This window comes from Mirounga leonina, unplaced genomic scaffold, assembly GCF_011800145.1.
Source record: "Mirounga leonina isolate KUSES-001 unplaced genomic scaffold, KU_Mleo_1.0 Mir_101595, whole genome shotgun sequence".
In the NCBI taxonomy this organism is placed as follows: domain Eukaryota; kingdom Metazoa; phylum Chordata; class Mammalia; order Carnivora; family Phocidae; genus Mirounga; species Mirounga leonina.
The window spans coordinates 3,981,854-3,995,280 of record NW_023270158.1 but is presented as its reverse complement, the minus strand read 5'-3'; the positions used below and the strand labels follow the sequence as shown (position 1 = coordinate 3,995,280).

The 13,427-nt window shown below is 41.6% G+C and overlaps 1 pseudogene; it reads right to left on the bottom strand.

Annotated features, from left to right (window-relative positions):
• LOC118002987 overlaps positions 1-6,594 on the bottom strand; it is a 59,665-nt pseudogene extending 53,071 nt beyond the window's left edge.
• Positions 6,595-13,427: the final 6,833 nt, after the last annotated feature.

The window sequence follows — 13,427 nt, the reverse complement described above, 5'->3', positions numbered from 1 at the left end:
TGCATTCCCACCAACAGTGTAAGAGGGTTCCCCTTTCTCTGCATCCTCACCAACATCTGTTGTTTCCTGAGTTTTTCGTTGTAGACATTCTGACTGGTATGAGGTGGTATCTCATTGTGGTTTTGATTTGTATTTCCCTGATGCTGAGGTTTGTTCAAGCTCTGTGAAAAATGCTAGTGTTATTTTCATAGGGATTGCATTAAATGTGTAGATTGGTTTGGGTAGCATAGACATTTTAACAATATTTGTTTTCAGTCCATGAACATGGAATAATGGGTTGATATCTAAAATATGTTAAGAACTCCTACAACTCAACACCAAGATAAAATAATCCAATGAAAAATGGCAGAGGACCTGAATAGACATTTTTGCATTAATTTTAATTTGAAAAATACTGCATTAAAATATTTATTTTTATTACTGAGTTGTTTTTTTTTTTGAAGATTTTATTTATTTATGTGACAGAGAGAGACACAGCAAGAGACGGAACACAAGCAGGGGGAGTGGGAGAGGGAGAAGCAGGCTTCCCGTGGAGCAGGGAGCCCGATGCAGGGCTCGATTCCAGGACCCTGGGATCATGACCTGAGCTGAAGGCAGACGCTTAACGACTGAGCCACCCGGGCACCCCTATTACTGAGTTTTTTTTAAAAAAGATTTTATTCATTTATTAGAGAGAGACACACACAGATATAGTGAGAGAGAGCATGAGCAGGGAGGAGAGGGAGAAGCAGGCTCCCCACTGAGCAGGGAGCCCAGTGTGGGACCCGATCCCAGGACCTTGGGATTATGACCTGAGCCAAAGGCAGACGCTTAACTGACTGAGCCAACCAGGTGCCATGATTACTGAGTTTTTTGACATCCTTTAAATTTTACACCTGAAATGAGTACCTCACTTGCCTCCCCCTTGTCCCTAGCCCATTAGCAGCAGACAAGAGTAGAGAGGGAAGAGGATCATAGACTGCTCAGGGAGCCAGGATGACTGAGAACCATGAGCGAGAAACTTCACAACTCTGCTCAACTCCTAAACAGAATTTCTCAGTGCTTCTTAATTACAGTGCAGTGTAGAAACATTCATTCTCTGAAGGGTTGCTGCAACAACATGTGTGGCAGGTGGCTTGAAGCTGAAGAGGAGGAAAACACAGCATGAGCATTACCATCCCAAAGGGAGTGTCTGCACCGTCCAGTATGGGAGCCACCAGCCACATGTGGCTCTTGAACACTTGAAACATGGTCAGTCCAGACTGAGATGCACTGTGAGTGTAAAGATCATAATGGATTTTGAAGAGGTAGTATGAAATAAAAGAAGGTCTTATATTCTATTCAAAACTTGTTTATATTGATTTCTGTTGAAATGATAATATTTTGGATACATTAGTTTGAATAAAATATTAAAATGAATTTTACTGGTTTCTTTTGTCTTTTTTTAAAATGTACTGACAAGGAAATTTTAAATTACATGTGTGGCTTGTGTCTGTGGCTCAAACTATATTTTTTTATTATGTTCAGTTAGCCACTGTATAGTACATTACTTTTTGATGTAGTGTTCAGTGATTCATTAGTTGCATCTAACACCCAGTGCTCATCACAACACGTGCCCTCCTTAATACCCATCCCCTAGCTACCCCACCTCCCCACCCCCCTCCCTTCTGAAACTTTCAGCTTGTTTCCCAAGGTCCATAGTCTCTCATAGTTCCTCTCCCTCTCTGATTTCTACCCCTTCAGTTTTCCCTCCCTTCCGCTGTGGTCCTCCGTGGTATTCCTTATGTTCCACATATGAGTGAAACCAACAATCCTAAAATTTGTATAGAACCAGAAAAGACCCTGAATCGCCAAGGGAATGTTGAAAAAGAAAAACAAAGCTGGGGGCATCACGTTACCTGACTTCCAGCTATATTACAAAGCTGTGATCACCAAGACAGCATGGTATTGGCACAAAAACAGACACATAGACCGATGGAACAGAATAGAGACTCCAGAAATGGACCCTCAACTCTATGGTCAACGAATCTTTGATAAACCAGGAAAAAATATCCAATGGAAAAAAGACAGTCTCTTCAATAAGTGGTGCTGGGAAAATTGGGCAGCTACATACAGAAGAATGAAACTAGGCCATTCTCTCATGCCATACACAAAGATAAACTCAAAATGGATGAAAGACCTCAGTGTGAGACAGAAATCCATCAAAATCTTAGAGGAAACTATATTTTTATTGGACAGCACTGGTGTATGTGGTAGCACAGATGTGTACTTGAACTCATGCAGGGGCCCTGGTCACAGAGCTCCCCCCAACCCCAGGGGAATTTCATTCACATTGAAGCTCTTCCTCTAACCTCTGCTCTCTGACTAGGTAACCTGTGTCAAGAGGTTCCAACTAGGCCAATATATGTTGGAACTCACAGGGAAGCAGGGATGGGACCTGGCATTATGGCAGTGGCTGAGGGTGCTGGAGAGTGACAGATGAGGAAGTGCAGTGGAGATCCTTTTTGACCTAGCATCTCTGAACACCTTTCTTATATTTGGAGAATGCCCCACAATGGGGGAAAGATTCTCATCCTCCCAACCTCCTTTGCAGTAGAGATCAGAGCTCAGCCAGTCAAACACACAGAAGTTAGCGTTTAACCCGGAAGCAGCCGTTGTTAATGTATGGAATCCACGAGGGTGAGGGTGGCACCACCAGCTTCCAGCAGCAGTGAGAAGCAGAGGGTCGGCATGAATGGTTGGGTGGCGCCAGCTATTGTGATGATGCCCAGGACGTGGCAGGGGTGTGTCTATACCAGACCAGTTCTTGGTGAAATTTGTGGCATTGTTCTTTACTGCATAGTCTTAAACTGGTTTTCTGGATTTTCAGAGACTGTCTATATTCTTCAAATTTTTTTTCTGGTTAGAATGGATTCTGTCATTTACAACTAAAATCCTACTGATATACAGGGTTTTCTTTTTTTTTTTTTAAGGATTTTATTTATTTGAGAGAGAGAGTGAGAGTGCATGAGCAGTAGGGAGGGGCAAAGGGAGAAGCAGATTCTCCACTTAGAAGGGGGCCTGACATGGAGCTCAATCCCAGGACCCTGGGATCATGACCTGAGCTAAAGGCAGAGGTTTAACCAACTGAGCCACCCAGGCACCCACCCCCCTTTTTTTTAAGGATAGGGTTTTCTAAACTTGCTGTATAGTAGTCCCCAAATACCCAGTGTTTCAAACAGCCATTGACTCTTGCTTGAAGAACTACTTTTTGTTCAGCACTGTGATAGTAGCTAGGGGGAATCAGAAAAATATGAGCTTTGGTTGCCTTATTCCAATAACTCACAGAGGTGATGATGTGTGGTAATTAGCATCCTGGTGCCATGGTCTTCCACAGGGCAGAGGAGAATAGGTTCTGATGCCTCTCCTACTTAGAGCTACATTTAACTCTTCATTTCTCTAACATAATTATTAGCTGCCTTCTCTTTTTCGTGGCATCTGATCTCAAATCAGCCTTGAGACCAAGGCTGTTCTGGGGACATATACACACACACTCAGAAAATCCCACTTACATCATTCATTGCCTCTAAGTGAATTTGGGAGTCTACTTCCTGCCTTCAGGAATTAAAATGATGGAGAGAGTATGTTCCTTGTAAAAAGGAGGTTATATTTGCAAATTATACACCTATAATTTTGCAAGCATCAACTCTGGTATTTGGGTTCCCCCAAAAGTAGACTGAGATGAGGATTTAGGTGCATGTGGTTGATTTGGAAGGTGATCCCAGGAAGCTGAAGGGAGGGAGCAAGGAAAAGAGGGTGTGTTGATGAACAGGTCACTGCTGTGGGCAACTGGGCTCAGTCCTATTGAGGATACTCTGAAAGATCCTATAGAACATAACTCAGCGGGGTGAGGAAGCTGGGGTATTTATCTACCAATTCCCAGCCCTCATTGTTTGAGAGTTACTCCCGGGGATGTTAGCTCCCTAGCACTTCTGGTTTGCCCTGTATGGACAGAGAATGCTACTGTGGCCAGATAAAGTCCTCAGGCAGAGAGACCCAGGTACCTGAGGCTAGAATTTGCCAGTGTGTGCAGGAATTCTCCACCAAAGCTGTGGATGACCTTAAGGTCGGCCAAAGGGATATTGGCGGGGCACTAACAGCTACATTGGTTGGCTACCCTAAGTTCATAAAATTATCCCCCCATGAATTATTTCTTGCATTCAACACATATTTATAAAGCTCCCAGTATGTTCCCAGCATGCATTTTGGCATGGTTATGTAACAGTGAATAAAACAGATGCAAAGTCCTCCCTTAATAGCATATTCTAGTGACTATTCTCAGGAGTGTTAAATTCTACCAATCACAGATGCTTATTAGATTTTCAATAATATATGCATTCATTTAATACTATTTTATCTTTGATATTGTACTAATTGGATAAAATATGACACTTTTTGTTATCTTTCTTAGTTTAGAAAACAGTTTCAAAGAATGTTAAAGCTTGAAGTGTCCCTAAAGATAACTAAGACATGCAAAGGTGAACTAACTTTCCCAAAGATAACAGAAGCAGGGGTAAGACTTCAGGCTTCTCCCTGTGTTTCCACAATAGCACCACATTGACTGAGACTGGCTGGTTTTTGTTTTGTTTTGTTTTGTTTTAAAGCAAAAGCCAAAAAAGTGTTGTTTGAGCGCACCCTTATACAAAGTGGCCGGAATGTAAAATGGTGCAAAGGTTTTGTAAAACAATTGGCAGTAAGCATTAAGAGCTTTAGAAGTAAACATTCACATTGATGTAGTAATTCAGCTTTTAGGGATTTATTCTAAGAAAAATTTGGAAAATTGCCAAAGATTTATATGCAAGGAATACTAATTTAGTCAAAGACATGTTTTTAGAGACTATATTGGGAAAATCAATATTTTAGGTGACGAGATGTGCATATACAAGTTCATATACTGGAAGGTCTCATTTTCCTGAAAGATCCACACACAGGACGGTATAGCAAAGCAGCAGTTAAATATCTGGGTGGTGGGACTGCATGAAGTATTTGTTCCTTCTTATATACTTGTATTTTCTACAATGGACATGTGTTACTTTTATAATCAGAGAAAAAGCTTAACAATTCTTTTTTTTTTTTTTTTTTTACCTCTAGGCATTTTGATATGTTCTGGGGAAGTATGCAGCAGATATTTATGTGTGCTTTAGTCTTGGAAAAAATCATACTGTTTCAAACAAGACTCTGAATATTCAGAAGCCTTGCAGCCGTTATGACTGTGGAGAGGGTACATTTTGAAATGCCTTCCATCTAGGTCCTGCCCCCCTCTCTGCCTCTTTATCTCGCTCCACTGGAGCACTTCCCTTTTCCCCCGTGGGCGTCCCACGGATATGGGTCCTTTGTCTGCATCCTGCTCATAGGTTCCTGCTTTGTGGCTTCTGTTCCTTTGTTCCCTTCCTCTCCATCAGCTGCTCCTTCATTGTGTTCCTGTCAGTTCTTCTTACAGAAGCAGAAGCTCATGCTGCTGGGTTTCAGCCTTTCTCCCCTCCCAGTTTCCAGCAGCAGGGTCTGCCGGGGGTTCATTTCCTCTTAGCCACTGTGTCTTGCTTTAAGAACTGCCTTTGGGATTAGACGCTTACCAGGAAGATGAAAGAAAATAAGCCACCTATTAAATATATCACCTTTGGACTTTCCAGAGATCCCAACTTTGCCAAACACCATGGGAGCCCATGCCCCCGCGCCCCACCCATGGCGACACTTCCTGAAACGCATGCTGTCTTCCAAAACAACTGAGGAACACAAACCCCCTGCCTTCCCCCAAGCAAGGCTGTTGTTTTGATGTCCCAGGTTGCTACCACGTGAGAATGTTGTGGTGTGAGAAAATATCAGTGCTGAAAATGCACATCGCACTTGCTTTCCGTCAACTCTGAAGGGGCCATTAATCATTCTCCATCCTCCCATCTTTTCCCTGTCTTTATTACATAGAAGCTGTGCTTGTCGTTTCTGAGGAGTATCTGTGGGTGGTGACTAATCTTTGGCCTTGTCCATGTGGTCTGACAGGAATTCTCTAGAGTCTCCTAGCATCAGCCTGGAGAGTTCAAGGGCATCAGAGGAGGCCCCATGGCAAGGTGCAGCCAAGCAGAAGGAAGCAAAGATGTTGGGATGGGAGCAGCCTGATGCTGGCTCCCTTAGGCCTGGCCGTGATACATTCTTTCTTCTTTGCTGAGTGAAGTTCTGAAAGGATTTGCTTGTTTTGTCCCTGGCTCAGCTGAGTAAAGAATGTTGTCTAGGCAACATTCATCAGAAAACCTCTACTCACAGGGATACATCAAGTATCATTCTTTTTCAAAAATGCATACTACTTACCTTGGTGCTCCTGTAGTTCAGGCCCAGGAGGGGTACCATGTTGTATCTATTGGTGTTCAGGGCTGGAAACCCCTTTAGGTATTAAAATGGAAAGGTCTTGAATTCAGAGAATCAGGTGCTTACCATATTGTTAGAAGGGCCGGACAAACAGGAATGATTGCCAGAAGATCACAGAACTGACTAACCCAAAGAAATCCTACCTCTGTCACAATTCAGAAGGTGGGCGATCAAAGGCTGCCCCTGGAGTACATCATCTATGGACCAGGGAGTCACCATGGTGCACTTTTAACACCCCAGAGGGGCAAACTAAGCATTGGAAATATGCTTCGCAAATACTCCATGTCTCTGCTCAAGGCAGAAAAGCAGCAAGAAGATGGTCTCTGCCTTATGTACGCCTCCACGCTGGTGAATGCGATTCATGTACAGAAGCCTGGCTACAAGGGAGTCTGTGAAATACAGAATTGAGTTTTCCAGATTTATTAATACAGTAAGACACAATGGAAGGAAGTAGGACTGGATGCTGAATACCAGTAGACCATATCCAACACACACACCTTATAAAATGGCACTGGCCTTAGAGCATGCATGGGGCCCAGTTGGGGTTGGCTGAGTTTCAACAGGGTCTGATGCAAAAAATAAAAAATAAAAAAAAATAATAATAAAGGTAAAACACAAAATATCGTTGAGTCTCTTCAGGGAAGACGGAGTTCATCACAGAATTATTCCTGCTCTGGGGCGCCTGGGTGGCTTAGTCGGTTGAGTGCCTGCCTTCGGCTTAGGTCATGATCTTGGGGTCCTGGGATGGAGCCCCGTATTGGGCTCCCTGCTCAGCGGGGAGTCTGCTTCTCCCTCTCCCTCTGCCCCTTCCCCTGCTTGTGCTCTCTCTCTCTCTCTCTCTCAGATAAATAAATAAAATCTTTAAAAAAAAGAATTATTCCTGCTCTGATTTTTAGGACTATGCAGGAGATAAGGAGACTGTACCCCAGCTGGGGAAGTGGCTTGGCTTTTGGCATATGGGGATTGCTGATATTCATGGTTAAGTGCACGCAGCATAATTATCTGGGATTTCAATTAGATGAGAGGTGGAGTGAATCAGAAACAGAGGTATAGTCCTTGGAAAGAGCTGGCGAGGGAGTCAGGTAGGTTTCTGGCAGTTAACTTCCCTGGCACCAAAAGAACTATGGAATGGAGTTTAGGCAAAGGCATAGCAGGAATCCCCAAGTCCTGACAAGACCCAAGCAGAATGAGGCCATATTGGACGGACTTTTGGGGCCCAAGGAAGCAGATGAGGGACTGTGAGAGATTGGTTTATTAAGCCCCAATTCTGTATGCTATCCTGTATCCATGCCCTTTGCCTTGTTAACGTTGCATCTTCTCTTATAAAAGGCAAAATGGACTTCCCTACCCCTTGATTTTGGGTTTGGCCTTGAGACTTACTTTGAACAATGAATGGGGAAAGAAGTATCACAAGTCCAATTTTGAACCAAAGTCTTAAAAGTTCTCACCTGTTTCTGTTTTCCCTCTTATGCTTTTGGCATCTTTCTGGGAAGAGTGTCCTCGGAGTAGCACTGCTTTTCAGCCTATGTCCCAAGAATTAACCCATGTACAAGGGACTTGGGTCCAGCCCATTGAAAGGAACCACCCCCATCTGGGTCCTATAGAGCTTGAAAGAGGGCCTCCTAGCTGACCTCAAACTAATTTATCTGAGCTCCAGGCAACCTAAAGATGTGTGAGAAATAAATGTTTATTGTGAACCCTGAAATTTTTGTGATTGATAGCTGAGTGATATACAGGGATTGTCACTGAATACCAGGGGATTATTATTTCCAGGTGTTTCAATGAAGAGTATCAAGAGAACATCTGCAAATTCTAGACTGGTGTCTGCAAGTTCTGAAGATGGTGGAATGACCCACTGTGTCTTGGTGACCTTTGGAGATAGCTGGGACAGAGCCCTAACAGGGCAGTGACTGACACCAACTCATAGCTCATCTTTTCCAGGTAGGCTTCCCTAAGTGGCCACGCCCACAGAGATCTTTGTATTCTCTACTCTCTGCACTTATTGCCTGTATTTCTCCTTCTGCTCTGATCATATGCCATCACATTTAGAGTGGCCTGGTTCCAAATCTTTCCAGATAAATGGATCCACCTCACTGTATTTTTATCTATGTGGTCATATCTGTATCTTGTCCATGTGGTTATACTGAAGGATTTGGTCAAGCATCTTGTTGAGATCCACTGTATTGTGTTTAAAGCAGTGGCTTTTGAGATTCAGTCACTTCTGGACCATCTTCATGGGGTTTGTCCATTTCCACGTACAAGTAAGAGGGTCGAAGAGGTGAGAGACTATAGGCAGGCTGATGCCACCATGACTGGCTGTGACACATAAAGGACTATAGAATGCTGAGAGAAGAGTCTGGAAGGAGCTGTGTAGGGGAGAAGGGAAGGCTGGAGGAGGCAGAGGACTAGGCTGGAATGAAAGCGTAGTACTGGTAAAGAAGGCAATGAGAAGGAAACCATTGGAGGGCATTGCTAAGGGCTAGGAGTGGGCACTGGCATGGGGTAGAGGTGGGAGGCTGTGGTGGAAGGAGCAGAGTGAATGCTGAGGAGTTTCACCTTCAGGACAGGGTGAAGGCCAGATGGTGGTGTAGGGACAGGTGGGGTAAATGTTGGGCAAGTAAAGTCGACGGACTGTAATTGTGTCATGTAAACTTAACCTTGTTTTCCGTGAGAAGAGATGTCTATCTACCACACTGAGGGAAACTTTGGTGTAAATCAGTGGTCTTCCAAAGCTATTTTGCTTGCATATCTCCTAAAAGGATTTTGAAAAGCTACATACTCCTTTACACTTTTAAAGTTGATACCTAAAATCCTTCATAAGTTTAAATATTGTTGTCCCAAAAGATGTAATAGCCAGTGTATCGTAAATATCGACATTTAAAAATAAAACTCTTATATGGTACCTACTAGACTAGAAATATCATTATGATATGATAGCCATCATCATCCATTTTAGGTGTACAAGACAAACTCTTTAACTGTCAGAAATTTTACATCATTTCTTTTACCCTTTGAAATTATATTTCTATCCCACTTCCCCCACAGAATTTTATCCTGATGTAATATATTTTTATGCTTGATGGTCTTGTATTGATCACTCTATCAGATATCTCAGCAAAAAACGTGTACAAATTTAAAATTTATTTTCTATAACCATAAATAATAGTAATTATTAAATATAAGAAGAAACACTTTATTAGAAAAGCATCTCTTAATGAGTTGGATGGAGTAGGGAAGGTAGGTTATGATACCTCCATTGAAGGAAACTTGGCTAACACTGGTATCTTGAACTGTCCCTTCCCTTAGCAACTTGGAGGTTTTTACACCCTAAGGCAATGTGCCTTGGTAGGGTTTGGAACCTTGGGTACTAAGATGATGAGCATGGTAGATTGAAGATGCCCTTTGCCTATTTCCTGGGTATCCAGAAGCCCCCAGATCTTTGTGTGACTCCAGGGAAGGGGAGGGAACACAATAATGCCAAAGATTAGACTTCCTACAAACATGACAGAATGGGTACTTAGAGCCTGATTTACTTTGATTCAAAGAATACAAGGAAATGAGGCATTTCTGGTATAGTTGAATTCCTGACATTAAGATTCATGCCTGCTATGTGCAAAGAGGGGAGAGAGAGCATTGGATTGTGTGATCATCAAGGGTGAGGTCAGCTACCTGTTTTCACCATCACTTAGCAACTGGGTGACCTGGGCAACTGGTCATCTGCATCTCATTGTCCATGTGTACAATGGGGTTGAAATCTGTCTTATGCATCCTCCTGTGTTATTGTGAGGCTCATATGAGATCAAATGATGCTTGTGACATTTTGTAAACTGTCAAAACTCTTTCTTATTTTTATATGTAAACTTTTTATTTGGAAATAATTATAGATTCACAGGAAGTTGCAAATACGTGTACCGGAAGGTCCTATGCATCCTACACTCTACCTCCATCATCCGTGCTCAAGTATAGCACAATATCAAAACCAGAGTTTATTCAGATATTGCAGGTTATACTCGTGTGTGTGTGTGTGTGTGTGTGTGTGTGTGTAGCTTCGTGTAATTACCATCACAGTAATGATACAGAACTCTTCCATCATCACTAGGCTCCCTTGTGCTACCTCTTTATAGCCACAAACCCCTCCCTTACAATCCCTAGCCCCGGGCAACCACTCTGTTCTTTCTCTCTATAGTTTTGTTATTTGGAGAGTGTTATATATATATCAAACTGTGGTATGTAGTCTTTTGAGATTGGCTTTTTCACTTTGCATAATTCCTTTGAGGTCCATCTAAGTTGTTAACTGTATCAACAGTTCATTCCTGAGTACAGTATGAATATGAGCTGCTGTGAATATGTATACAGATTTTTCAGGAAACACGAGTTTCCATTTCTTTGGGATATGGGCAATTCTGGGTTGTATGGTAAATGCTATCTATATTTACAAGAAACTGCCAAACTGTTTTCCATTTTCCATTTCTACCAGTAATATATGAGTGCTCAATTTTCTTTGTATCTTCACCAGCACTTAGTGTTTTCACTATTTTTTATTTTCAACATTCTGATAGATGTGCAATAATACCTCATTGTGGTTTTAATTTATATTTCTCTCACAGCTTAATGATGTTGAACATCCTTACATCTGCATATACGTCACATGTAAATCCTCTTTGGTGAATTGTCTGGTCATGTCTTTTGCCCATTTTCTAGTTGAGTTGTTTGTTTTTTTAATGTTGAATTATGGAAGTTCTTTATATATTCTAGATACAAATCTTTTGTTGAATCCGTGGTTTGCAAATATTTCCTCCCAATATGTAGTTTGTCTTTTTAGTCTTTTAAAAAAAGATTTATTTATTTATTTTAGAGAGAGAGAGCACGCGCGCATGCGTGTGTGTGAGGAGAGGGGCAGAGGGAGAGAATCTCCAAGCAGACTCCCTGGTGAGCAAGGAGCCAAATGTGGGGCTTGATCCCATGACCCATGAGATCATGACCTGAGCCAAAACCAAGAGTTGGACGCTTAACTGGCTGAGCCACCCAGGTTGCCCCTTTTTATCCTTTTAATAGTCTTGCACAGAGCAAGAGTTTTTAATTCTGTGAGCTCCAATTTATACATTTTTTGTTTTATGGATTGTGCTTTTGTTGCCAAGTGTACAAACTCTTTGCCTAGGCCTAGATCCCAAAGATTTTCTCCAATTTTTTTTCTGAAAGTTTTATAGCTTTATTTTTTACATTTAAGTCCATGATCCATTTTGAGTTAATTTTTATCTATGGTGTGAAACTTAGGTTGAGGTTCATTTCTTTTCTGCCTGTGGATGTCTAATTTCTCTAACATGATGTGTTGAAAAGTCTCTTTTCTTCATTGGATTGGTTTTGCACCTTTGTCAGAAATCAGTTGGCACGTTTGTGTGGCTCTATTTCTGGGTTTTCTTTTTTGTTCTATTGATCTATGTGTCTATCCCTCTGCCAGTGTTATTCTGTCTTGATTACTATAACAATATAAGAAGTCTTAATATCAGGTACAATGATTCTTCCCATCTTATTCTTTTTAAAAATTGTTTTAGCTATTCTAGGTCCTTTGCCTTTTCATATAAATTTTATAATATTCTTATCTATGTCTATAAGAAAACCTTGCTGGGATTTTGATTGCAGTTGCACTAAGACTATAAATTTCAGTTTGGGGGGAATTTACATCTTTACTATGCTTAGTATTCAAATCTATGAGCATGATGTGTCTCTATTTATTTAGGTCTTCTTTGATTTTTTTCATCAGCATTTTGTAAGTTTCAGGATACAGATCCTGAACATGTTTTTCGAAGATTGTACTTAAGTATTTCCTTTTCTTTGTAGTGAATGTTAAATGGTATTGAGTTTTAAATTTTGGTTTCCATATGTTTATTGTTAGTTTATATAAGTGGTATGATTATTTTTGTGTGTTTATCCTATATGTGCAACCTTGTTGAATTCACTTATTAATTCTGGGATTTTTTTGTAGACTCCTTGGAATTTTCTATTTCACAATCATGTCATTTGCAAACTGACAGTTTTTTTTTTCTCTTTCTTTCCAAACTGTATGCATATTATTTCCTCTTCTTGCTTTATTGTGCTTACTAGGACTCCCAGTACTATGTTGAAGAAGAATGGTGAGAATGGACATCCTTTTCTTGTTCCTGATCTTAGAGGAAAAGCATTCAGTCTTTCACCATTAAGTATGATGTTAGTTGTAGGATTTTTGTAGATGTTCTTTTTTTTTTTTTTAAAGATTTTATTTATTTATTTGAGGGAGAGAATGAGATAGAGAGCATGAGAGGGGGGAGGGTCAGAGAGAGAAGCAGACTCCCTGCTGAGCAGGGAGCCCAACGTGGGACTCGATCCCGGGACTCCAGGATCATTACCTGAGCCGAAGGCAGTCGCTTAACCAACTGAGCCACCCAGGCGCCCTTGTAGATGTTCTTTATCAAGCTGAGGACCTTTTCTTCTATTCCTAGTTTTTGACCTTTTAAAAAAAGTCATGAATGGGAGTTTTCAAGAACTTTTAAAATGTTAGTTATTTTCTTTCACTATTTTTATTTTTTTTTAAGATTTTATTTATTTATTTGAGAGAGAGAGAGAATGAGAGAGAGAGAAAGCACATGAGAGGGGGAAGGGTCAGAGGGAGAAGCAGGCTCCTCACCGAGTAGGGAGCCCGATGCGGGACTCGATCCAGGGACTCCAGGATCATGACCTGGGCCGAAGGGAGTTGCCCAACCAACTGAGCCACCTAGGCACCCCTCTTTCACTATTTTTAAATAATACTTGTAGAGGCAGCTTTTAGGCAAACAGGCTTGGGCAATGGATTGTAGAAAGACCCATAGTGACTCCCTGGCTGAATATAGACAGACCCATCAGGCGACCTACCTCAAAATATCTGTAGGCCCTAACTAGCCAATTGGCTACTTACAGCTAGGCACAATTACCAAAAAAGGGAGAATTCCATATGTCGCCATACCTCCCCGCCTTCCTCCTTTAAAACCAGCCCCACCTACTGCCTCACTGCAGACAACCTCTCCTCGGCTATCCAGCCC